This window comes from Corvus hawaiiensis, chromosome 25, assembly GCF_020740725.1.
Source record: "Corvus hawaiiensis isolate bCorHaw1 chromosome 25, bCorHaw1.pri.cur, whole genome shotgun sequence".
Lineage (NCBI taxonomy): Eukaryota > Metazoa > Chordata > Aves > Passeriformes > Corvidae > Corvus > Corvus hawaiiensis.
The window spans coordinates 3,100,144-3,122,752 of record NC_063237.1 but is presented as its reverse complement, the minus strand read 5'-3'; the positions used below and the strand labels follow the sequence as shown (position 1 = coordinate 3,122,752).

Sequence of the window (22,609 nt, the reverse complement as noted above, 5' to 3'; positions counted from 1 at the left end):
TTCAGCTCAGCGGTGGGCTGGGTTCTGCTGTGGAAAGGACTCAGCAGCAAGCCAGGCCTTGGTGCTTGCTGTCAGAGCTGCTCCTTCTCCGTATATAGCAGCAGCAGCGCTCAGGAGCAGTTTCTGAACCCTCATAGATGTGTTTGGCAGCTGATAATGGGGCTGAACTTTTTGTTTCAGATCCTACGGAAGTTTGGAGCTGAAAAACCTTGCGAGCCCAGGGTCTGAACCCCTAGGAAGATTAAAATTCCCTACCCCTACTTTGAAAGGCGCTGAGAGTCTGTCTGGCAAGACAGGTTCATTAACAAATTAATAGAATAATCAGCGGGGCTTTGTGTGCGTTTTGCAGATAAAAAACTGGTAACAGCGTTCTTTGGCTCTTTAATGGGCTGATAAGAACCAACTATCTGCTCCATGGTGGGGCTAATCACAGAGATAACAGAGGTTAAATCAACTGCGGGGCGCTGGCGAGGGGCCGCGCAGAGGCGGGGATGGATGGAGGTGGGAGCTCAGGGGTTTTAAACACGATGAAAGGGAATAGCAGCGAAGTGAGGGAAGGGAGAAAACCAGCAGCCCGCTCCGTGGATATTTTTAGGAGCACTGTGCGAAGACCACGAGGGCTGAGCCTCTGGGAGGCTGATGCAGTCGGGAAGTGGCTGGGTGGGGTGTAGGGAGCTCCGTCTGCTCTCGGGTCTTTCCATGCGGGTTTGGGCAAGGAACAGGATGCCCAGAGAAGCTGTGGCTGCCCCATCCCTGGAACTGTTCAAGGCCAGGTTGGGCGGGGCTTGGAGCAACCCGGGATAGTGGAAGGTGTCCCTGCCCATGGCAGGGCGTGGAATGAGATGTTCTTCAATGTCCCTCTCAACCCAAACCAGTCCAGGACTCCACAATTCTATGGGAGTTGTTGCCAGTACCTTCTCTCTACAATAAGAATCTGGAGACAGTGGGGGAACAGGTTTTTTAGGAGTCCAGCAGGGAAGAGGCAGAATGGGCTGTGTGCAGGTTCCCAGGCTGGTGCAGCAAAGCCAAGGCACACCATGGCCAAGGGTCTCACCACAAAAAATCTGTGCAGAGGCAGGTGTGAGCCTCTCTAGGAGGATTTCAAGACCCATCGTAACACCAAACCACCCCCAGCCATGCTCTCCTGCCTGGCATTCCAACCCAGCATCCTCCTCGTTGCAGCCCAGGAGCCAAACGCAGCAGGAATGAGTGGAATGGTTGGGTAGGGCTTCCAATGCCTTTCAAGCCCAGGAATCCCCTGGTTTTTGTGAACAAACCCCACAGCCTATCTCCTCTCTGCAGGCCTTCTGCACCTGCGACTTGCAGCGAGTGGGAGCAGCCCTGGGGTTTGCAGGTGGCAGAGCTGTGAACACGCGATGGCTTTCGCAGAAACGTCGCTTTACCTTCATAAATTACAAACGTGTGTGCTGAAATATTGATGTGGATACGAGAGGGATCCTTGGGCTTGCCTCAGGAATGCAGCAGCCGAGAGCAGTCAGGATTCAGGGCGCGTTTTGCTTTCTGCAGCCTCCTCCGTGGAGGTTTTGAGGTGCATCTGGCATCCAGGGACCTCTGCTCGTCTGTCATGCCAAGGGTGGAGGGTTTGTCCTCATGTCACCTCCCCAAGAGCAGGTTGTGGAAAGTGGCCGTCAGTGCTGCCATGGGAAGTGCTTGGCTCTGTCTTTCCCTGAAGGACTATTAATTTATACAATATTTGCTTTGTTAAAGGAAGGACGTTGTCAGGCAGCTTTCAAGTGATGTGTGAAAGTGACTCTAATAAGATGTTCTGGGAAAGCCTGCGGGCAGCCCCGCCTCTCCACCAAACTTCTCCAGGCCTTCTTTGAAAGGAGCAGCAGCAACCTTGATCTTCCTCTCCTCCTCCTCCTCCTCCCCCACCAGCTGAGGCAGTTGCTGCAAACTCCTCTGGCGCGGGGAGCCGGGGATGGAGGCGCCGGGCGAGCGGGAGGGCCGGGAGCCGGGCTCAGTGGATAATTGCCTGTGTCTGACTGCCGGGGAAGAGAAGCGAGGAGGAGACGGCGCGGAGGGGTGGGAGTTTTCTTTGGAGAAGCAGCTGCAGCTCTGGGCTGGTGCTTGGCTAATCAGTGCAGTGTGGAACAGACTGACAATGAGACCTGGATCTTCCTCTCAAAGCCTTGTGGGCATCCTCCAAAGGGGATGTGCTCACAGCACCCTTTGGATGGAAAAGGAACCCCGGTACACCATCACCACCAGCTTGTCCCATTCAGGCTCTGGCGATCATTGACGGATTTTGGTTTCCCTGGGGTCTCCCTGCTGTCCGTGCTGCAGTGTGCCAGTTAAACAGAGGTAACTACTGCTGTACCCCACCTTTGTCCATGGCTCAGCACTGAGTGTGTGTGGTTCTCCCCTTACATATCCACAGTGCTGCCTGCCACGTGTTCTCCATCTTCACCAACACCAGGATGAAGGGTTGGGATTGTTTAAGGTGCTTCTTGCTGGGCCACCCCCGTGTGTTACAGGAGAAAGCCAAAAAAAGCCCCCAAATGAAAAGCAGCTTCTGGGCAATGAAGTGTGCCAGACAACCCTGGGATGTAAATCTGGGTGTGTAAAGCTTCCCGGGTAAACGGTGTTTTCAGGGATTTTTTAATTGTTTTTGCAAATATTGAAGGAATTAAGTATTGATTAACTCATTAACGCTGTGCGCTGCTATCCCACCTTTCATCCCCGAAGCTCCAATCCCATTACAGATGTTAACGAAGCGTGAACACAGGGGGAATGTGTGTGGCGAAGGAGTAAACTGAGGCACGGGTCCAAGCTCAGCTGAGCCAGGCTCACAGAGCTCTTCCTTCTCCTCCAGGCCCCCAGCTGCCCGGAGCAGAGCAGGACTGTTGATAAAACACCAAGAGAACAGAAATGGGAGTTAAAGGCGACCCCTTGCCTCACCTCCCTCCATCCCCAGAGGGATCCCTGAGCCCCTGGGGAGTGTGAACTTGTGGAAAGGACTTCTAAGTAGTTCTGTCAAGTGGGAGGGGAAAAAAAGAGATCAATAACTACAATTAAAAGGCACAAGAAGGTAAGAGAGGAGCCCAGTTCCTGCACAGGGCAGTGGTGTGAAGGTGCAATCTGGGAGCCCAGAGCAATCTCTTAGTCCGAGGCAAGGAGCCTTGACACAAACTCTGACAGTGACAAAATGCCTTTCCCTCCCTTTTTTTTTTTTTTTTTTTTTTTTTTTAAATTTATAAGGATTCCAGGGCTGTTGGGAGGCTTAATTAGTTAGTTAAGATGTTTTCCACTGTTATTGTGCCTCCCCTCAAAGGCTTCTGACAGTAAATTCTCATCAAGTGGAAGATCTAATAAGTGCCAATTATTGAAGTTTGCTAATTGCCAGCTAATAATAATGCTGATTAATAATGCTTTTAACACCACTGTTGATTTCAAATGTGGGTACATGTGCTGCAGCACCATTGATTTAAATTGTCATTTCTTCTGCTTTGTGGCTAATTGGGGTAAAAATCAGGTCGGTGGAATTTTTTCGTCCAAAGAGCACATTGTTCTAACCCTGGAAAAACTGGTGAAGTTTTTAAGGAAGAGATTTAAAAATAAAGGAATAAACTCGGGAGGATAACACATCGCGGAGAAGCGGTTCGTTCATTTCCTTGACAAGTGTAATTTAATTTTAATTATTTATGATTCTTCATAGCCCACTAGAAAATGTTCTGTAGGATATTTTGTAAAACTAATGAAGTCTTAGTAATAGGAAACCTAACTCGAGCCCTGTGCGGAGCCGCGGGAAGATGCAGCTTGTCTCTCTCCTTCTGATTAATCCGTACTAGAGCAGGAATGTTTTGCATGATTATACTTTAGGAATCCCACCCAGGCGCGGATGCTGCTGCTCCAGTTGTGTGGGAAGTGCATCCCAAAGCTTTATTCTGGTTTTGCTGTAAAACTTTTTCCTATTGGAGCTGTAGTGATGGGACACTCATGAGAGGGGAGCCTTGCCCTCATTAGAGCATCCCACGTCATGCCATGGGATTTGTGATCCCACTGGATCGATTATAAACTGGGTTTCCCTCTCGATTATTCCTATTTTGATTTCTGCCCCTAAATGCCCCAGGGGGGTGAGGAATCATGGAGCAAGGAGGGGGGAGGCGCCTTGCTTTGAAATTCCCCAAAGGAGAGTAATGTGTCTTCTTGCCGCGGCATCGCTCAGGGTCCGGGATGGGCAGGGATGCCGGTATTCCCGGCCCCTACGGGTGGATCAGGGTCCGGGATGGGCAGGGATGCCGGCATTCCCGGCCCCTGCGAGTGGATCAGGGTCCGGGATGGGCAGGGATGCCGGCATTCCCGGCCCCTGCGGGTGGATCAGGGTCCGGGATGGGCAGGGATGCCGGCATTCCCGGCCCCTGCGGGTGGATCAGGGTCCGGGATGGGCAGGGATGCCGGCATTCCCGGCCCCTGCGGGTGGATCAGGGTCCGGGATGGGCAGGGATGCCGGCATTGGCGGCCCTGCGGGTGGATCAGGGTCCGGGATGGGCAGGGATGCCGGCATTGGCGGCCCTGCGGGTGGATCCGGGTCCGGGATGGGCAGGGATGCCGGCATTCCCGGCCCCTGCGGATAGATCCACCGGGCAGGCTTGCCCACAGCAGCACGGGGCCTTGAGCGGAAACCTAAATTTAAATGTTAAAAAGCTTTTGTTCATTACTGGTGGCATTTCCTCCCCCTCCACATTTGTCACTTGGAGCGGAGCTGTGACTCTTTTAATATCAAACAAATAATAAGCTCCCTCTAAAGTGATTTTTCTGACAAGGAGCTCAATATATTAAACTTTATCTATATTTTAATAGCCAATTTCACACCAAACTGCCTTCTTAATAATGTATTTACCACCTGGGGATATTATTCCAACCCATCTGGAAAGAATTGGAAATTAACTGTCCCTAAACTGAGTCTGTGTGTGCTTTAGATGCAGTGGAGATAACAGCGGTGTCATTCCTAGGGGAAGTGGGGGAGGAAGCTCATCGTGCACCGAGCAAAATGTCAGCAGCAAAGACAATAGCTGGCGGGGAAACGAGTGCTCTCCTTCCTGCACGCAAGAGCCCAGCCCACCTCTGGAATATTCAGCCTCTCCCAGGAAGAGTTGAGAGCACCTCAAGGGCCTCTTCTGTGCTGTAAGAGTGGAGGGTTTTGGTTTCCAAGGATGCAGCATGGATGCAGGGCTCCAGGGAAGGGCAGCATCGTGCCCAAGCTGCCGCTGGTCACCTGCCACTGTGGTGTCAGTGGGCACCCAAAGGAGGGGGAAAGTTGTACTTTCTAAGGTGGTGCTTCTCTTGGCAATTTCTCTGGTCAGGCAGTGTATTTAACTCGCCCCGTTTTGGCGTGGTTCTCTCTGGATCGCTCTGATCCCATGTGAATCAACACTGAAGCCTGGGCAGATTGCAGCCTCCCCCTCTCCGTGTGTAGGTGTGTGTTTGGAAAATATCCCGTTGTTTAGTCTAAGTTGTATTTATAATGATTGTTACTATTCGTTTCCTTCCCACTGTTTAACGGGTTGGACAATTCAGCTCCCCCAGCACTGGGTTCTGTGCGAAAAGAACATGGGGTGATCCAAACACCATCCAAGCAGGCCTTGGACGGGGTGGGGCAGCCGTAGCTTCTCTGGGCACCCTGTGCCAGGGGCTCCGCACCCTCACAGGGAGGAATTCCTTCCCAATATCTCATCTATCCCTGCTCTCTGCCAGTTTGATCCATTCCCCTCGTCCTGGCACTGCAGTTCTTGATAGAGACCCTCTTCAGCTTCCTTGGCTTCCTTCAGCACCTCCCCTTCTGATACTGGGAGGAATTTTGACTATTTCTTACCAAACTAAAGCCTATCAAGGTCTGTCTAGGTGATGTTACTCACTGCTGGCTGCACAGAGTATCCCTTGCAGTGAGGGGACTATCAGGGATGGCATTGCTGGGACATCCAGTCCAAGCCAGAACTGAGTTTTCCTTTTTGCCCTCAGCAAAAATTCCTTCCTGAGCTTCCCGGGTGTGTTTGCTGGGAAAGACCTGGCTGTGAGGTCAGGGCTGTTGGGTTTTATGCCACACCTGGTCTTGCATGGTGATGACTGATAAAAGGCTCACAGAGCACAGATATTGCTGCCAGCATTCCCACGGATGCACAGACCTCCCTCACACCACTCTCCTCAGGAGAAAAATCCTGAAGAATTCCATTGTTTTAAAGTTTTGCCTGCATGTGACTGTGTTTGGAGGTTTGTTTTTATTATTCATAAATTTCTAGGAGACATCACCCGCACCAAAGCAGGTTAATCCTTGCAGTGTTTCCTTTTGTTTTTAAAATAATTAAGGGCAGCTGCTACTTAAAGTCAGCTAAAACATCCCAGTTTTAGATAAAAGTGCCTGGTGTTTGTTGTTGTAATGAAGTAGTTTGACACGGAGATGAAAGTCTCTGCTGTTTGTGTTGTAAAAACTGGTTTTGACGCCATTTTTGAACAATGTCAAACTGTTTCCTTACATTTTGAACAAGACACGCTTTGATCTAGGGGAAAAAAAACCAACAACCCCGAGATGTTTCAATCAGAATGGAAAAGCAGCAGCCCTTAATGATTTTAAAATAGGATCAAATGTTTCAATCATTATGTTATGTCACATAATGACACCCTCGTAGCTGTGCTGTGTGATGCTCAGCGTTGCATTTAGCATTGGGAAATGTTGTAGAAATAATTCAAAATAATCTAAAATGCTGAAATGAAATAGTGAAATTGCAAAGTGGCTCCTTAGAGCGTCAAAGGAAAATGCTGGTTTCTGGCCATTTCGGAGTTGCTGAGCTCATCGGAAGAAAGTGTGCATCTGCTTTTGGGTTTTTTCATTCTGAATCCGAACGAAAACAAAGCGTGGAGGAGTTGAAAGCGCCTTGTGAAATGGAAATTCTGCAAATCGACCCATTTTAGCTGTGATCCCCTACTGCTGTGGCACGAGGGGAAGCACTGGGGAGGAGGAGGAGGAGTGAGATTCTCCAGTTTGCGGCAGTGCCCAGCCCTGTGGATCGGGGCTGGATTGGTTTTGGAAGGGGTTGGGAAGCAGAGAGGTGTTTGCGCATCCCTGTGCCAAACCAGGCGAGTCTGGGCCCCTTTGCGTTTTGCTGCTTTTGCATTTCCCAGGGAGGTGCCGGCAGTGAGGGATGAAGGCAACAGGGTGCAAGTTCCTTTCTGCGTGGCCCAAAAGGCTTGATCCCGTGGTACCTGGGTCTTTGGATGTTGGGAGCAGGGGGTGACAGCCATCTCTGTGTCCCCCAAACCATCAGCCGAGCGCGGTGGCTGTGGTGACAGCCAGGTCAAGGAGGAGAGGGGCACAAAGGCTGCTGAGATGCTGCCAGGGGAGGATATGAGCGCTGACAGTTACCTGGGGACCCAGAGATACCAGAATCCCTAACTTAATCAGACAGATAACGGGAGCAGCTAGACATGAGGCAGGAGCAGGAACCGCCGAACAATAGGAACCAGCCCCCCCGGGCCCTCGTGCTGCGACTGAGATAATAAACTATATAAAAATCTGTCACTGTGCGATAAGTGATGAATTAGAATCAATTATATGTTTAAAATAATAGACCTCCCCGTGGTGTTACTCTCCAGAACGGTGATGGCTCCTGCCTGGGCTTGGCAGTGCTGGTGGCGCTTGCTGGCACTGTCACCATCGGGGCTGGGACACCTCGGGCAGGCAGCTTTGCGGCGCCGGGGAGCTCGGCGTGGTGGCAGCCAAAATCAAAAGTGACAGCTGAGATTTTGGCGTTGAATTTTGCATCTCCTCCTGGTCCCAGCAGAGCCACGTGTGGCGTGTGGATGCAGCCAGCGGATGCCATGCCTGGCGCAGACATCTCCAGCGTGCTCCTCATTATTTGTGTTTTTTAGAGATTTACCGTTTTTCCTGCATTATCCGCCGCTCCATGCGCGTGTCCGCAGTGCCGCTCCCTGCCTGGAGCAGCGATTTCTGAGCAGCTGAGTGCTGTTGTGCTACACAACACCGCTTGAGTGTGGTTTTCCTCTCCCTCAGATGCCAGGAGGAGAGACAAAGGTGTGAAAATGATTAACCCCGTGAATCACCCATCAAGTGATGCATGTGTTCATGAGGCGAGGGGTGGAGGATCCCGGCAGGATTGTCCTGTTAACGCAGGGTGGATGGGATGGTTGGCAGAAGTTCCCGACAAAGCTCTTGCAGGATGGTCGGATGAGTGTGTTGTCCAGCCCAGTACTGAATCTGGGTTGACAGCAGAGCCATTGTCCAGAGAAGCTGTGGCTGCCTCATCCCTCTGGAAGTGCCCAAGGCTGGGTTGGACGGGGCTTGGAGCAACCTGGGACAGTGGAAGGTGTCCCTGCCCATGGCAGGGGGTGGGATGAGATGAGCTTTAAGGTCCCTTCCACCCAAACCTTTCTGGAATTCTGTGATATTTGGTCTTCTGACCGTGCTGCTTCCAAAGGGGCTCAGGAAGAGGACTGGGGCTGGGAGGAACATCCCACCTGGAGGCGGTGGGTGTGTCTGTGAGCTGCTCTGCTTGGGAGCTGGGCTAGATGACCTTTAAATATCCTCTCCAGCTTCAGGCTGGACTTGATGGTCTTGGAGATCTTTTCCAACCTTAATGGTTCTGTGACTCTAAACCATAATTCTGTGACCATTTTGGTGAGGATCAGAGCTGAGTCCTTGCACTTCCTGCAGGAATTGCAGTGCTGTGACATGTCACAGATGTGCTGCAAAGGATTTTAAGACACTGGGTCCTTCCTTACTTGGCACATTTCCAAACCCAGCCTTTCCAAACAAACTCAGAACCCTGCTCAGGTGTTCTCAAGAGTTTGGAAAGTTCTCCATTGCTCTAATTAATCTGAGGTTTTTTCCACTGAGGGCAAAGGCTTTTTGCTGCCTTCCTCCAGCCACATCCCATTCCCTCTGCAAGCTGGGGAGTTTCCCAGCTCCCTGCACTAACAGGAGGGAAAATATCCTTTGTCCAGCAGAAGTTGGATTGGAAACCTGCACCTGGGCTGGTTTGCTTTATTATTTTGTTAAACAGCACAACTTGCAGCCATAAAGCCCTGGAAGGCTGTGCTAAGCAGGGGCGCTGGGACCAGCGCTAATGGATTGAAGCGAGCGGCTCACCAGCCACAGGGGTGCCCTGGGATTTCCCTTTTGAATCTTATTTACATTCGGACTAACTATAGCTCCCAAGCTTGGCTATAAATAATTTCTGGGAAAGAGTTGTCTAATTAAACGTACAGCAGCAAAGAAAGTACTTTTAACCACAACACTGGTGTCCTAATGAACGTAATCACTGGATGGGGACAGCTTAGGAAACAGAACTTGACATCTCCCTGCGGAGGCAGAGAGATGGAGGGGGAAACCTACTTGGGGAGAATTCCCAATCAATATTTAATTGCGTAGCACGTAATCTGCCCTAGTATTTTTTAAAATAAAATTAAAGGCCCACAGAAACTGGAGAACATTTAGAGCAGATTTGAGGAGGGGGAGCCTTTCCATTTTTTACAGCTGTCTGGGGAGGGACCAGCATCTAACTTCCCCCACAGGCATGCAAATTGTTCTGTGCTTGGCAAAATGGCCTGGATTCAGGCTTTGACCAGGGATTTACAGCCTTGCCTCATCTATCACAGTCTTCCGCCCTTCCTGGGGCCTCAGTTTTGTTGTCTGTAAATGAGGAATACAGAAATTCCCCCAAACCTCACAGGTGTCCAGCTGTAGCTTGCATCTGGAATACATTTTGAGAATAACAAGTCATCAAATTATCTGTAATAATGAGTATCCATAAAATTCACAAGGGCGTGGAGTGACAGGACAAGGGGGAATGGCTTTAAGGTGACAGAGGACAGGATTAGATGAGAGATTGTGAAGAAGACCTTTACAGTGAGGGTGGGGAGGCCCTGGCACAGGTTGCCCAGAGAAGCTGTGGCTGCCCCATCCCTGGAACTGTCCAAGGCCAGGTTGGACGGGGCTTGGAGCAACCTGGGATAGTGGGAGGTGTCCCTGCCCATGGCAGGGGGTGGGACTGGATGGGCTTTAAGATCCCTTCCATCCCAAACCATTCTGGGAGTCTGTCCCAGCCCTGTGCCACGGTGCTGTGGGGGTAAAACACAGCAAGAGCTGGTGGGTGAGTGACGGGCTGAGCTCTGTGCCTTGGGCAGATGGAGAGGCAAATCCAGGTCGAACCTGAGTCAGCAGAGCGGCTCCTGGGCAGGGCCTGATGCTCAGCTGGGAGATTTTGGCTCAGTGTGGGAGCAGGCAAAGGTGGAAATGCCTGAGGAGAGGCTGCTCGCTGGCAGGAGGGATCTGTGTTTAGCAAGATGTGTCCCCACCTCCGTGGAATGTCATACCAGGTGCTGGTGAGCCACCAGGAAAAATCCAGTGTTAATGGTTGGACTTGACTGTCTTAGAGGCTTTTCCAACATAAATGATTCTGGGGACTACGATTCAATGAAATAAAGCAGGGCAGCTCTGGCTTGCACCCTGCAGAGTTTGGGCTTTCTCACAAGACTGGGACACAAAATTAGGGGGCCACCAGCAGAAATTCACACATCTCCAGCTGGAGCAGAGGTGCTGATTGCTGCTGCTGGACCCGCAGCCCCCTCCAGCATGGAGGAGGATTTGGGAATAACAGCCTGGAACGCCTATCCCGCTGGTTTGTGTGGTGGTGGTGGCCCTGGCAGGGATGTGCAGCAGCGGGATGCTGCTGTTCTCTGCCTGTTGCCGCTCAGACAGCACCGCCAGCCCTCGCCGAGCGCTCTCTCCATCCCCCGGGAAGTCACTCCGGCTTCGCTGCGATTAATCTCATCGGCCACTGGATGTCAATGTTGCCTCATCCAATTACAAGAGGGAAAGTCGTGGATCTTCAGAAAGGGGGAGAAAATGCTGCTGTCAGAATATCGCAGGTCGGATGTTGTTTTCTTCGGCGAAGTTGGTTATTAAACACTGTGCAGCCACGTACGAAGGTGCCGGGGAGGGATCAGTCACTGCTCTTGTTTGGCTCAGCCAGGGCGGGATTTGATCCCATCTGCATAAAGACTAAACCTTGGTTTGGGATGAAAAGCCTCAGCAGAATGAAAAGCTGGGTACCAAAATGTATCCCCTTCGTTGAGGCACAGCTGAGGTGGTGGTGGTTGGCACTGCACCCTTGCGCGGTGTTCAGCAGGACAGGGATGTGTTCCTTGGAGCTGGGTGCCAGGGAGCTTCGGGGATGTGTATCCAGAAAATCCAGTTCTGGAAGGGGAGGATTCTCAGGAAGCAGATCTGGATTTAAACACTGCAGCTTGGCCTCCTCCCCGTTATCCATCTTCCAGCCAGTCGTGGGGAAGTAGCTGTATCCTGCCAAGATTCATGATCAAGAATGCCTCTCCCCCACCTCCTTCCTCCTTTCCACAAATATTTTAAAGCCAAGCCCTGGGCTGGGAAACAGGTGTCTGTCTGCACATCCAGATGGGACATCTGTGGTGAGAGCGAGATTCCTTGGGAAGTGCGAGCCCTGAGTTGGGATGCAGGTCTGTAGGTGTGGCCTGGTGGGGTGAGATGCACCCCAGTCCTCTCCTGTGGTGTGAAACCACTCAATATGGACCTTCCACAAAGAAAACCTGGAGATGCAGAAGCTCTGGGTGTGTCCTTTGCTTGGATAGAACATCCCTGGCAGTGGGGTCTGTGGGATTGTGGGGGCTTCCTGCCCTCCCTCACACCTCTGCAGCAATTAAAGTCAGGACATTGCTCCCCACAGCTGCCAGCCTGCTGCCTTTCCTTTCCCAGCTGCAAAATAGAAGGAAAATGGATTCGTGCTTTCCATCCCTTTGGAATTATTGCCCCCCCCTTTCACGTTGAGTTCATTTGAGCATGTTAATATCTCAAGTTTAATGATAAGTCTAACGGAATTCATTTATAAGATAAATAAGATGTTATTAGTACATTAGTAGCAAAAAATGTGCAAGGACACTGCTAATCTAAGGTGAAAATGCCTTCCTGCGTGAAATTTAATTAGCAGATTGTGTTCTATTAGTGACTTTTATGGGGATTTCACGAAAATGAATACAAATATGATCCAGGCAGCCTCTCCTGTGAAATGAGAGCCTCGCTAACCTACCCTCCCTCTCCCCACCAGGAAAACACAGATGTGTGTCCTATTCCTTTTCCAAAGGGAACTTTGAGGAGGCAGAAAGGCAGCCTGTGGCCACCTTGCAGCATGGGGACATGGTTGAAGGCTGTCACAGAAGCTGAGTGTGCTCACAGCGAGTGAAACAGACTGGGGGAGTCAGAAATATCCCAGCTTTTCCCTTTGCCTGAGCCAGCAGCTGGCCAGAGCTGCTTTTCCATGAAAAAAGCAGCGATGGTTATGGAGATCTCCTTCGTGCTCGGAATTTTCTCCCAAGCCAGATGTCCTGCAGCAGGCAGCAGTGGTGGCAGAGGATGCCAGGTCCTGCCCAGGGTCCGTGCTGAGCGCGGTGTCACAGCGCCGTGTGCTGGCACCCTGCGCATCCCGCGGGCCTGCTGGCGTGGGGGAGCTGCAGGGAATGGAGCCCATCCAAGAACATCATACATATTTTAAAGACTTATGGTCCCCCAGCAAGCCCGAGGGGGTTGTGCAGCTGTCACTGCCAGGCTGGGCTGGAGTCACACGCTGCGGAGATGTGCTGGTGTCCCTTTTCTTGCGGCTCATCTTGCAAAGCCAGCACAGCAGGGAGTCCGTGAAGGAGCCGTGGAGGTGACACTGCTGCATCTTCCTCGGTTTTGTGCTGAGCACCAGCACTTGGGGTGTTTTTGGAGCTGGAAAACATTCCCATGCTGTGGTTTCAGGAGCTTATAGATGATTTGGAAAGGAAAAGCGTCTTGGCATCAGCAAGAAGGAAAGAAATAAATGAAGCCTTTTCTGTTCTTGGTCTTTCCTGGGAAGATTGTCTTCCATACCCTGCTTTGGGAATAGTTGTCACTGTGGTATAACCTCCCCCACTCAATCTAGAACCTCCTGGTCCCAGTCCCTGTGGGTGACTAAGGGAGATGGAATCCCAGGATGGTTTAGGTTGGAAGGGACCTTGAAGTTGATGAGGTGGTGCTGGGTCATAGGATGGATCTCAAAGGTCTTTTCCAACCTAGTTAATTCTGTGATTCTGTAAAAACCATCCCATTCCACCCCCTGCCATGGGCAGGGACACCTTCCCATGGTGCTCCAAGCCCCATCCAACCTGGCCTTGGACGCTTCCAGGGATGGGGCAGTCACAGCTGTCCCTCAGTGATGCTGTGCTGGCTCCTTGCTCCTGGCACCAAAACCCAGGTTGAGGTTCTGCCTCATCCAAAATTGTGGCAAAACTGCCACTGGTTCTGGAGTGGCCAGGAGGGCTGGACAAAGTGACATGGGCTGTCCATATGATGTTTGTTTGAAAGGACTTGGGAAGGTCTTGTAGCTCCAGAGGAGCAGAGAGAGCCTTTGTGCCCTGAGAAGCAGCCCAGGAGGGTCACCTGCCCTTAGCAGACCTGTCCCACCCCTTGTGTTCATGCAGAATGGATCTGGTGACCCTGCCAGGATTCTGAGGCTGGGGAAGAGGCCATGAGTTACTGTAGGAGGCATCTGGTGGTGGTTCCAAAGCTCCTTCCCTGCCATCTGCGAGTGCAGGATCCTCCTCTTGCCGATCCCTTTGCTGAACAGCGAAGCAAATGCACAGGGAATCATTATTCATGCAGATGATCCTCACAATTCAATAGAGGTAATTAGGAGAATGATGGAGGAAATTAGCACTTTCTGCGGGTTTATTAATATTAATAAAATGATTCTATGGTTAAAAATAATAATAATAATATTCATAAAATAAATACATAACTGCAGAAGAGCTCTGCCCGGCTCCTAAACACCAGGCTGCTCCAGGCAGGAATCAACAAGCAGCTGGAATCAGTCTGCTGGATTTTTGCCCCCTCTAAAGATGGAATCATGGAAGTCAGAATCAATTGAGGCACATTTGGAGTCATTTCTTGTTTCCCACATTTATCTTCCACATTAGGGAGAGGAGCTGAAGCTCAGCAAATCCTTAAGGCTTTGGGAAGTTGAGGGACTTGTCTTTAGTGTGCCAATAGTCTCGAAAATAGGACATTTTCTGGGAACTACTGATGGGACAAGGGTGAGGGCTTCAACCTGACAAAGGGCAGGGTTAGATGGGATATTGGGAAGGAATTCTTCCCTGGGAGGGTGGGGAGGCCCTGGCACAGGGTGCCCAGAGAAGCTGTGGCTGCCCCTGGATCCCTGGCAGTGTCCAAGGCCAGGCTGGACAGGGCTTGGAGCAGCCTGGGATAGTGGGAGGTGTCCCTGTCCATGGCAGGAGGTGGAACTGGGTGAGCTTTAAGGTCCCTCCCAACCCAAACCATTCTGTGATGATTCTGAGATTGAGGCATATTTGGGATCATTTCTTGTTTCCCACTTTTATCTTCCACATTAGGGAGAAGAGCTGAAGCTCAGAAAATCTTTAAGGCTTTGGAAAATTGAGTGGCTTGTCTTTAATGTGCCAATGGTCTTGATGTTAGGATGTTTTCTGAGAGCTGCCTCTGATTCCTGTTGTCCTCTTGCTTCTTCACCTGCTGTGTAGTGGTCCTAGGAGGAAAAGCATTCCCACATCTCCCCTTGCCATGGATTTGGTGTAACGTGGCTGTGGATACCCATTTCTGGGTTGCTCCCTCTGTTGTGTTTCCCATTCCCATTCCTGTTGATCCCAGCAGAGGACCACGGATCCCTGCCCGCCATGTGCTGTGTACCCTCGGGAATGGTTTTTAGCTCCCTGTGCCGCTGGCGTGCCGGATGTGCCGCAGGATTTGGAGGAGGTTATTTGCAGAGGGTGAGGACATTATCAAATTAAAGACAGCACAGAATGCTATTAATGAAAATACATGACAAATGTATTTAAACATGTAAAAATTTAATTAGAATTTTTATTATTAGAGTCTTGCTACGAGTGCTTTCTGAAGCCCTCTTCTTTCTGTGGAGATCAAGGCTGCTTCATTTTCTTGCATGCTAAGAGGAGGATTTGGGGTAAGGAAGGGAATAATTGTACCAAATGTCTTCTGAAGAAGGCAACAGGACTTTTCCTTTGGATGCTGGTTGCGGGATGAAGCCTGGCTGGACCCATGGGAATGCCTGCCTAGACTTGATTCTTTTAGAAAGGCATTAATAGGGTTTTGCAGGACCAAAACACTTCACAGGCCAGGAGGGGCGTCTGGGGAGGTTCAGTGTCAGACTGAGGATGGTGCTGAGCTCTGAGGGTGGCAGCAGGCTGCTGGGAAGGGCAGCAAAGATCCCAGATGGGCTGATGGACTTGTGGCTCCTCCATCCATGGGAGACGTGCAAGCCCAACAAACTTACAGGGGGAGCAAAGAGAAGGAGCTCAGAGCTCCATGGAGCTCCCAGGCTGTGTGGTCCCTGCCCTTTCCTCCTCGGAACACCTCCCATCTCCCTGTTCAGGGCACTGGGGAGCAGCTCTGCTTGTTTTCACTCTGCAGGGAGCTGGGAATACGCCAGGAACAGCTCTTCTGGCTGACCTGATTGCGCCGGCACTCCCGAGCTAGAGATGCCAGTCTGGTGGGTGGTGCCAATTCCCAGAGCCTTCTCCTGCTGTCTTTATTAAATGGGAAAAGATCAGAGCAGTTGAACCCTTTGCTTTAATGAGAGATTGCATTATATTAAACGGTAATTGCAAAAAAATCAGTTTCTATAATTAAAAGGAGACCTCACACCCAGGCATGGGGGCTTTCTGCAGCTCCAAAGATCTCCATCTTCAGTATCTTACTGCTGCGGATCCTCATATTCTCCCAAGTTTCTGGGTTGCTTATGGTCAGCAAGAGCCAGGATGGGGACTGGGATGGGATTCCCTGTCCCATCCACTCAGGAGCCATGCCCAGTGCTGTATATCCTGCACTTCAATGGCAGAGCTGGTGAGGGGAGGCAATTATTTCCATTCCAGAGGAATTTGCAGAGCTGGCAGTTTTAAGGAGGGGGGAAAGCAACCCTATCTCCCAACTTGTAAATTAAGCAGATCTGGTTGGGAACTGTCACCGCAGGAGAAGAAATATGAAACCTCTGGGGTCATGTATACAGAGTAATTTTTCTGACTGTAACTCTACTTAAAAGTAAGGATATGATGGAAATGCTTAGAGCATTTTAAATGGACCCAGCAGAGATCTGCTTCAGCTCCAGTGAAGTCTGTGCAGACTTCATTGGGTGGTGGCTTACTCTAAACTAGCTAACACCAGAGTTTAGTGCGTGACTGAGAAATAAATTGGTTCCTTCTCCTTATTAGCTGAAAATACTCTCAGATGAAGGAGAAGGAACAGTCTTACTTTAATATTTTGGTGGGATTTAAGGTATGAGAGCAAGGAGGTCGGTAATGTTGAGGTGAGACTTGCTCCCCACCTCATCTCAGGATTCCCCACACAGGACTCAGGATGGATCAGGTCTCCAAGTGATGGAAACCCCCCAGGGGTGAAGCTGACCTTGAAAAGCATCAAGGATGTCTGTGTGTTTGTCAGGCCCACTGGCCACGTGAGGGAATACACGACAAAGCTCGTTTTAAGGAGTTGAATAAAGACCCCTCCACAAAAGCTCAAAATGTGAGCCAACATGAACCTCCCTTGGGAGTCACTGAAGGCACTTCTAGTCCCAATTCTGCTCCCAAGGTTTTCCCTCTTGCTCTACAGTGGCTGAGCAAAGCCAGCCTGGTGAAACCACTCAGAGAAGCCCTTTGAAAGCAGCTGTGACCCCGAAGCTGTCCATGGGTGGCGTGTTGGATTCCGGGACATGCTGCCATCCAGGGAGTTCATGTAGGGGGAAGAGCAGGAGAGATGCATCATGACCTCTCCCTGGCATGCAAGCCTGGGGAATGGCAGGGTCTTCCTCCCAGTTCTGAATTTGAATTCCCACTTCCAAAGACCTAACTTGGCTCTGCTCTGCTCCATCCCATCAGTGAGACATTTGAAGGCTGGTGCTTGTTGGTTTCTGGCAGGTGGAAAAATGAGTGTGCCAAGGCAGAGGCAGGAGGACCCCAGAGGATAATGAGCAGAGAGTGAGCTCCTCCATGCACCCTTTGTGAAGTTTATGGAGCCGTTTGGGACACAAGAGTGTCCCAAAGTGTTTTCCTGCAAGGCACAAGCAACGGGAGAAGGAAGGGTTGGGAGGTCACCTCAGAGCAACGAGCTCCCTCTCTGTCAGGGTGCTCCCACCTGCCTTGGCTGTTATGGCTGAACCAGACCCACCGTCCCAGGCAGCAAATGCCACTCCCTTGGGCTTGATTGGAAGGATGCAGACAGGGCAGGGTGTGCTCCATCACGAAGTGGCTCAGTGGAGAGCCAGGCTGGCCAGGAGGCCTCGGGACAGCCTCCTCCTGCACTGGGGTCAGGCATCCCCTTCCAGGGAAGGTTTTTAAGCTCCCAGATTTCAGTAGGGAGATACAGGGAATCTGCTGCTCTTCTGCTTACTTAGGAGCATAAGGAATGCTCCAGATTATCACCCCATAAGGAATGAATAAAGCTGGGTTTGCTGGCTGATTGAAGATGGGGCAGCTGTGAGTGCATTCCTGCTGGTATCCATGAAATGTAGCCTCTAGATGCTCAGGACTGAGGTGTGACAGGAGGAAATCTGGATGGAGAGGAGAGTGACAGCCACCCCAGCTTTTCCTTCTCCTCCCCATCTCCCTTCCTGCCTCCCCTGGATTTCTGTGGTGTGAGATTTTTCACCCCGTGCATTGGAAACTATATCTTGGAGCAGCTTTGGAGCCATTTGTTTTCCCTTTAATTGGCTAGTGGGGAGAAAATAACGAAGGGAAGTCATGCAGGGGAAGTTCTCATCGGTGCCATTTTTGGCAACAGAGTCACAACATCCTAAATTTATTTATTTAATTGCATTATTAAAAGTATAAATAAAAATAAATCCAGGAGAGCAGCCGGATCTATGCTTTGCATCTCTAAAATAGAACCATAAATGCCACAGAGCACTGGGGGAATGATTTATTAGCCTGTTATCGTGAGTGACTGGGACGCTTTCGATGGAGTCCTTGCTAATTTCTAACAGCTGCATTAAATCACAGATGCTATCAGCTATTATAAAATAATCACCCAGCGCTCTGCGAACCAGCACGAGCCCAGGGTCAGTGCTGGAGCCCTGGATTTGTTTCACATCTCAGCCCCTCTGTTTCCCGTGAGGGTGGGAAATAAATAGGGCTTGTAGCGGCCTCATTTTATCATCCAGGAGTTGACAATAAATAAAAACCTCTATAAAACTTTTTTCTAAAAGGAGTTTTGACTGGAATTTGCAATGAGAGGAAACCTGATTTTGTGCTGTGTGATGTCAGGACTCCTGGGTCCTGTTTCTAGCTCAGAAAGGGAGCTGAGTTTGCTGATTTATGGGGCAGCTGGAGGATTTCAGGGGTTTGGCTGCAGACAGGGCTCGAAGGAAGGGAGCAGGTCCTGTAGCAGTAAGAAACGTCTGTCTCGTCTCCTCCGCCTTCGCTCCTCGCTGCTCTTTCAGACAAGTCACTTAAATTTCCCTGCAGCTCGACTGCCTTCCTCTCGTTTGACAAATAACGTGTGTGTTTATGTGCCTGGGCTCCGGAGGGGGTTAATACTTGGCCTGGAAATCTCTTTAGAAGTGCCAATTTGTAGCAACAGAGAAACAACAATGAATAGAAGAGCCTGCGAGGACCAGAAGAAGTGAGCGAGCGGCTGCTTATCAGGATGGTGGCTCACAGAGCCAGCTGCAATAGCAGGGGTAGTTGTAAAGGGTGAAGGAGACGGGAAGGAAAAAAAAAAGCACCCACAAATAAATAAAAATAAAGGAGTTAGGAAGAAAATGCCGCCCATCTGCAACACTCATATTTTTCTAGGCAGTTTTGCTTTATGTTAGAACAGCTGCTTAACATGACAAACGCCAGCTTTAATAACGAGGAGCGGGAGGAGATGCAGGGACGGAGCTCTCCGGCTCGTCCTGCTCGCTCATGCTCTTCCCTGGGGGTGAACAGCCCAGGGCAGGGTCACCCTGGTGTCCTGCACCACCTTGTCCAGCCTGGCAAGGTCAGTTTGGACCCGGTGCCTGCTGTTTTGGGGACAGTGGTGGTTTTGAAGCGCTGTGTCCTTGTTTGAATTGGTGGGGTTAAAGGGGTTTTCTGGAAGAAGGAGCCTCAGGGCTGTTTGTTGGTGGAGCAGCAGCTCCTGGTGCCAACCTAGGCTGCTCCAAGCCATGTGTCCACGGGGAGCAATGCTTTGGAGGGACCCTGGGCTTCCAGGATAGCTGTGGGCAGGTCTCTTATTTCCCCAGAGGTGTTGGGGTTCCTTTGTCTTTTCCTACCTTGTCATTTTCTCTGCAAAATGGGATGGTGGCTTTGCAGCTTGCAGGTTGTTTCCTTCCTGCGGTATCGGAGATTGTCGGGTTGTCAGCAGCGTGGAGATAGCGGGGATTGCTGACAACAAGCAGAACTCAGTCAGAGCTGTGCACAGAAACCTTGCTCAGCCTTTGAAACTGCAGCCAAACCCTCCCCCAAGGTTACTCTTCCTCATAAAACATGCTTAGTTTTGTTTGCTGCAAACCTAGATTTTAATCCCAGCATCCAGGCAGAGCCGGGCTTTGAAGAGAATTGAGTTGGAGTCAGAAGTGAATGGCTGAGACCAGGCTGACTGAAACAGATGAATTAAAACTGACCTAGGACAATGGAGATGTTCCCATCCACACCCCAGCTGTGCCACTTGCATATTTATCTCATTGTGCCCGGTACCACTGGGAATAAATCAGCAGTGAGATATGCAGGGAGCAGCTCTGAGAGCAGGGACCTGCACCAGCATTTACCCACAGCTCCCATCAAACTCCCAGGGAAGTTCTCCAAAGCCTGCAGAGCCTTTCCTCACCTAATGGTTTTCTCCCCCTCGCTTCAGCCCTTAGAAGCAGGAATTTCAAAGGTGAAAAAACATCACCTGCACTGGCCACAGAGGGGAAGACTGAAAATACTGAGAATTTTTATTTCTCCTGGGACCTGCAGCACAAGCAGCCCGGGTAGTTCAGACAGGCTGAGAACAAGTGTTCAGACCTTTACCTGCTTAACAGAACTGCCAAACCTGCCCGGCAGCGCCTGGAGATGAGGAGAGAGTGGAGGGGTGAGGAGTGGGAACAGGGCAATTTCCTCCCCAGTTCTGCAGAGATCCCAAACAGCTTCCTTCTGCTCCCTGCCCTCCTGTCTCTGCCCCTTCCAACAGCAGCACAGGCAGGATCTGAGAGCTCCCACATGTTACCCCAGCAGTGAGATGTTCTGGAGGCTGGTTTGTGTTGGTTGATTTGGGAGAGTGGGTGAGTGTGTAGGTGTGAAAATCCCAGAACGGTTTGGGGTGGAAGGGACCTTAAATACAGTCCCACCCCCTGCCATGGGCAGGGACACCTCCCAGGTTGCTCCAAGCCCTTTCCAACCTGGTCTGGAACACTTCCAGGGATGGGGCAGCCACAGCTTCTTTAGGCAGCACTAAAAACGAGTGTGTCAAGGCAGAGGCAGGGCAGGGCTGCCCGAGGTGGTGGTGAGGGCCATGGGGACATTTGGGATCATCCTGCCCAAGCTGAGAGGACCATGTTGGAGAAGATGAGGGTGGACAGAGGAACACAAGTGCAGCACTTCAGCCCTCATGCTGCAGGGCACAAGCCATTGCTTGCTGGGAAACACAAGTCTTCAAGGCTCCATTTATCTCTATGGAATCAGTCAGGCATGTTTTTCTCTTCTCTCCCTCTTTATCTTGAAATCTTGTCTGTTTGGCTGCTCTGCTGATATCAAAGGTTCGGTTTGGGCGAGCAAACCCTGCTGCCCTGAGTCTGAGCGGGGCTCCAGGGTGTGCAATCCCTCGCCTGTGCATCACACGGGGCTGGATTTGCTGGAGGAACACCTGGTCGTGCTGCTCCCGACCACAGGAATTGGTGGTGCCAGCCCAGCCAGCTCCATGAGCAGAGGCTGTGGTGCCATCCAGGTGTGAAAAAGAGCAGCACACACCGAGGAGGATGGGGAGACAGGATTTTCCTTTCTCTCACCTGTGCTGGTGATGCCGTTTGGAGCCTCCCAGGACAGCCCAGAGCGTGGTGTTTCCCTCTTCCAGCACGGAGTGTAGGTGGCACAGCTGCTCTCTGATCATTCCTGCATCTCTGTATTTTGTAAATAAGCCCCGAGGCTACGCGATGGCTTCGTGTTTAGAAACAGCAAAAGCAGGGCGATGTGATATCTATTTATTTGTTCTTTTATTAGTTCAGCGCAGAGCTCACAAAACACTTTGCGAGCATCTATGAAATGAGCCTTGTAATGCTCCCAGGAGAGGGAAGAAACATTCCTGCTCCAGTTGGTGGGTGGGGTAAGCTGAGGGCTCCAACACCATCCCTGCGTGTCCGTGGCCAGGGTGAGACCGTGGTGGATGCAGGAGTGGATCCCAGGTTGTGTTTTCCATTTCCACTCTGTAATGGCTGGGAAGACTCAAATGCACATTGCATGCTCAGCATCTGTGGTCCACATCCCCTTTTCTGGTGTTTCTCCTACTCCTGGACTAATATGGGAATGGGATTGTGCTTCCAAACCTTGTCCCAGGGAGAGGTCATTAGGTACTAATGATGGAAAAACCCGTTAAACCCAGGCTGCCCAGAGCAGCTGTGGCTGCCCCATCCCTGGAAGTGGCCAAGGCCAGGTTGGACGGGGCTTGGAGCAACTTGGGCTAGTGGGAGGTGTCCCTGCCCAGGGACAGGGGGGTGGCACTGGGTGTTCTTTAAGGTCCCTTATGGAGATGGGGCACTCACATCTTCTCTGGAAAAGGCCAATGCCTCTCACCCTCACTGAGAGGAATTTTATCCTAAAATCCAATTTAAACCTGTCCTCTGTCAGGTTGAAGCCATTCCTCCTTGTCCTGTCACTCTCTGCTTCCCAGGGCTGTGGGAAATTTGGGACAGGGCTCCTGGAAGCATGTCTTTGGCAGAGGCTGTGCACTGCAGTGGGGTTTTTGTTGTGCTGTTTGGTTTGGTTTTGTTTTTTTCCAAGACAATGTCCTTGGTGAAGCAGCCTGAACTTTGCCTGTTTTGATATGGAAATGTTTTGGCAATGAAGCAAAATGTCACATGTCTGTAATGGCCCCCCCATCCCCTCCCTCCAGAGTTGGGTTTTCAGGGAAAGGGACCGCACAGGAGTTGAAAATTTGCCCGAATGCACTAAATACCATCAGAAATGGCAGCAAAAAAAATCTTGGCATCCCAGAGAAAATCTTAACATTTTGCTTTCCTGAGAAAAAAAATTAAAAACCCCCAAACCATGCTGGATGGCTGTCAGAAATGCTGCAGGAAAATTAAATCCGTGTTTTTCAAGCTTTTAGGGTGATGTTGTGATGGTTCTGCTGCCCCTGGGTGTCCCAGCCCCTCCGAGCTTTGCTTGAGCAGCGTGGGGGGTTCTCAGAGCTTTTTATTCCTTTAATATTTGATGTAAGGAGGAGGCTGCTTTAACTGCTCCAGGTGGGTGTCTGAGGAGCTGCCTCCGTTTTGGATTTCACTTGTCAGGTTTACACATGCTTTAAATGCGCCATATGCCGGGGTTCAGCCGGGGATTGCAGCTGAGCATTAAGTGCAGAGCA

At 50.8% G+C, this 22,609-nt stretch overlaps 1 protein-coding gene across 3 annotated transcripts in view; it reads left to right on the top strand.

Moving 5' to 3' along the window:
- LOC125338383 (opioid-binding protein/cell adhesion molecule homolog) overlaps positions 1 to 22,609 on the top strand; it is a 295,496-nt gene that overhangs the window by 159,954 nt on the left and 112,933 nt on the right. The window contains exons 1-2 of one of the 3 annotated variants that reach the window (XM_048329074.1): positions 5,427 to 5,432; positions 16,361 to 16,367. The exons of the other annotated variants lie outside the window; for them this stretch is intronic. The gene's annotated coding sequence lies outside the window, so the exon portion shown is untranslated. Of the gene's footprint in view, positions 1 to 5,426; positions 5,433 to 16,360; positions 16,368 to 22,609 lie in introns of those variants that run through there. 3 annotated transcript variants of the gene reach the window in all.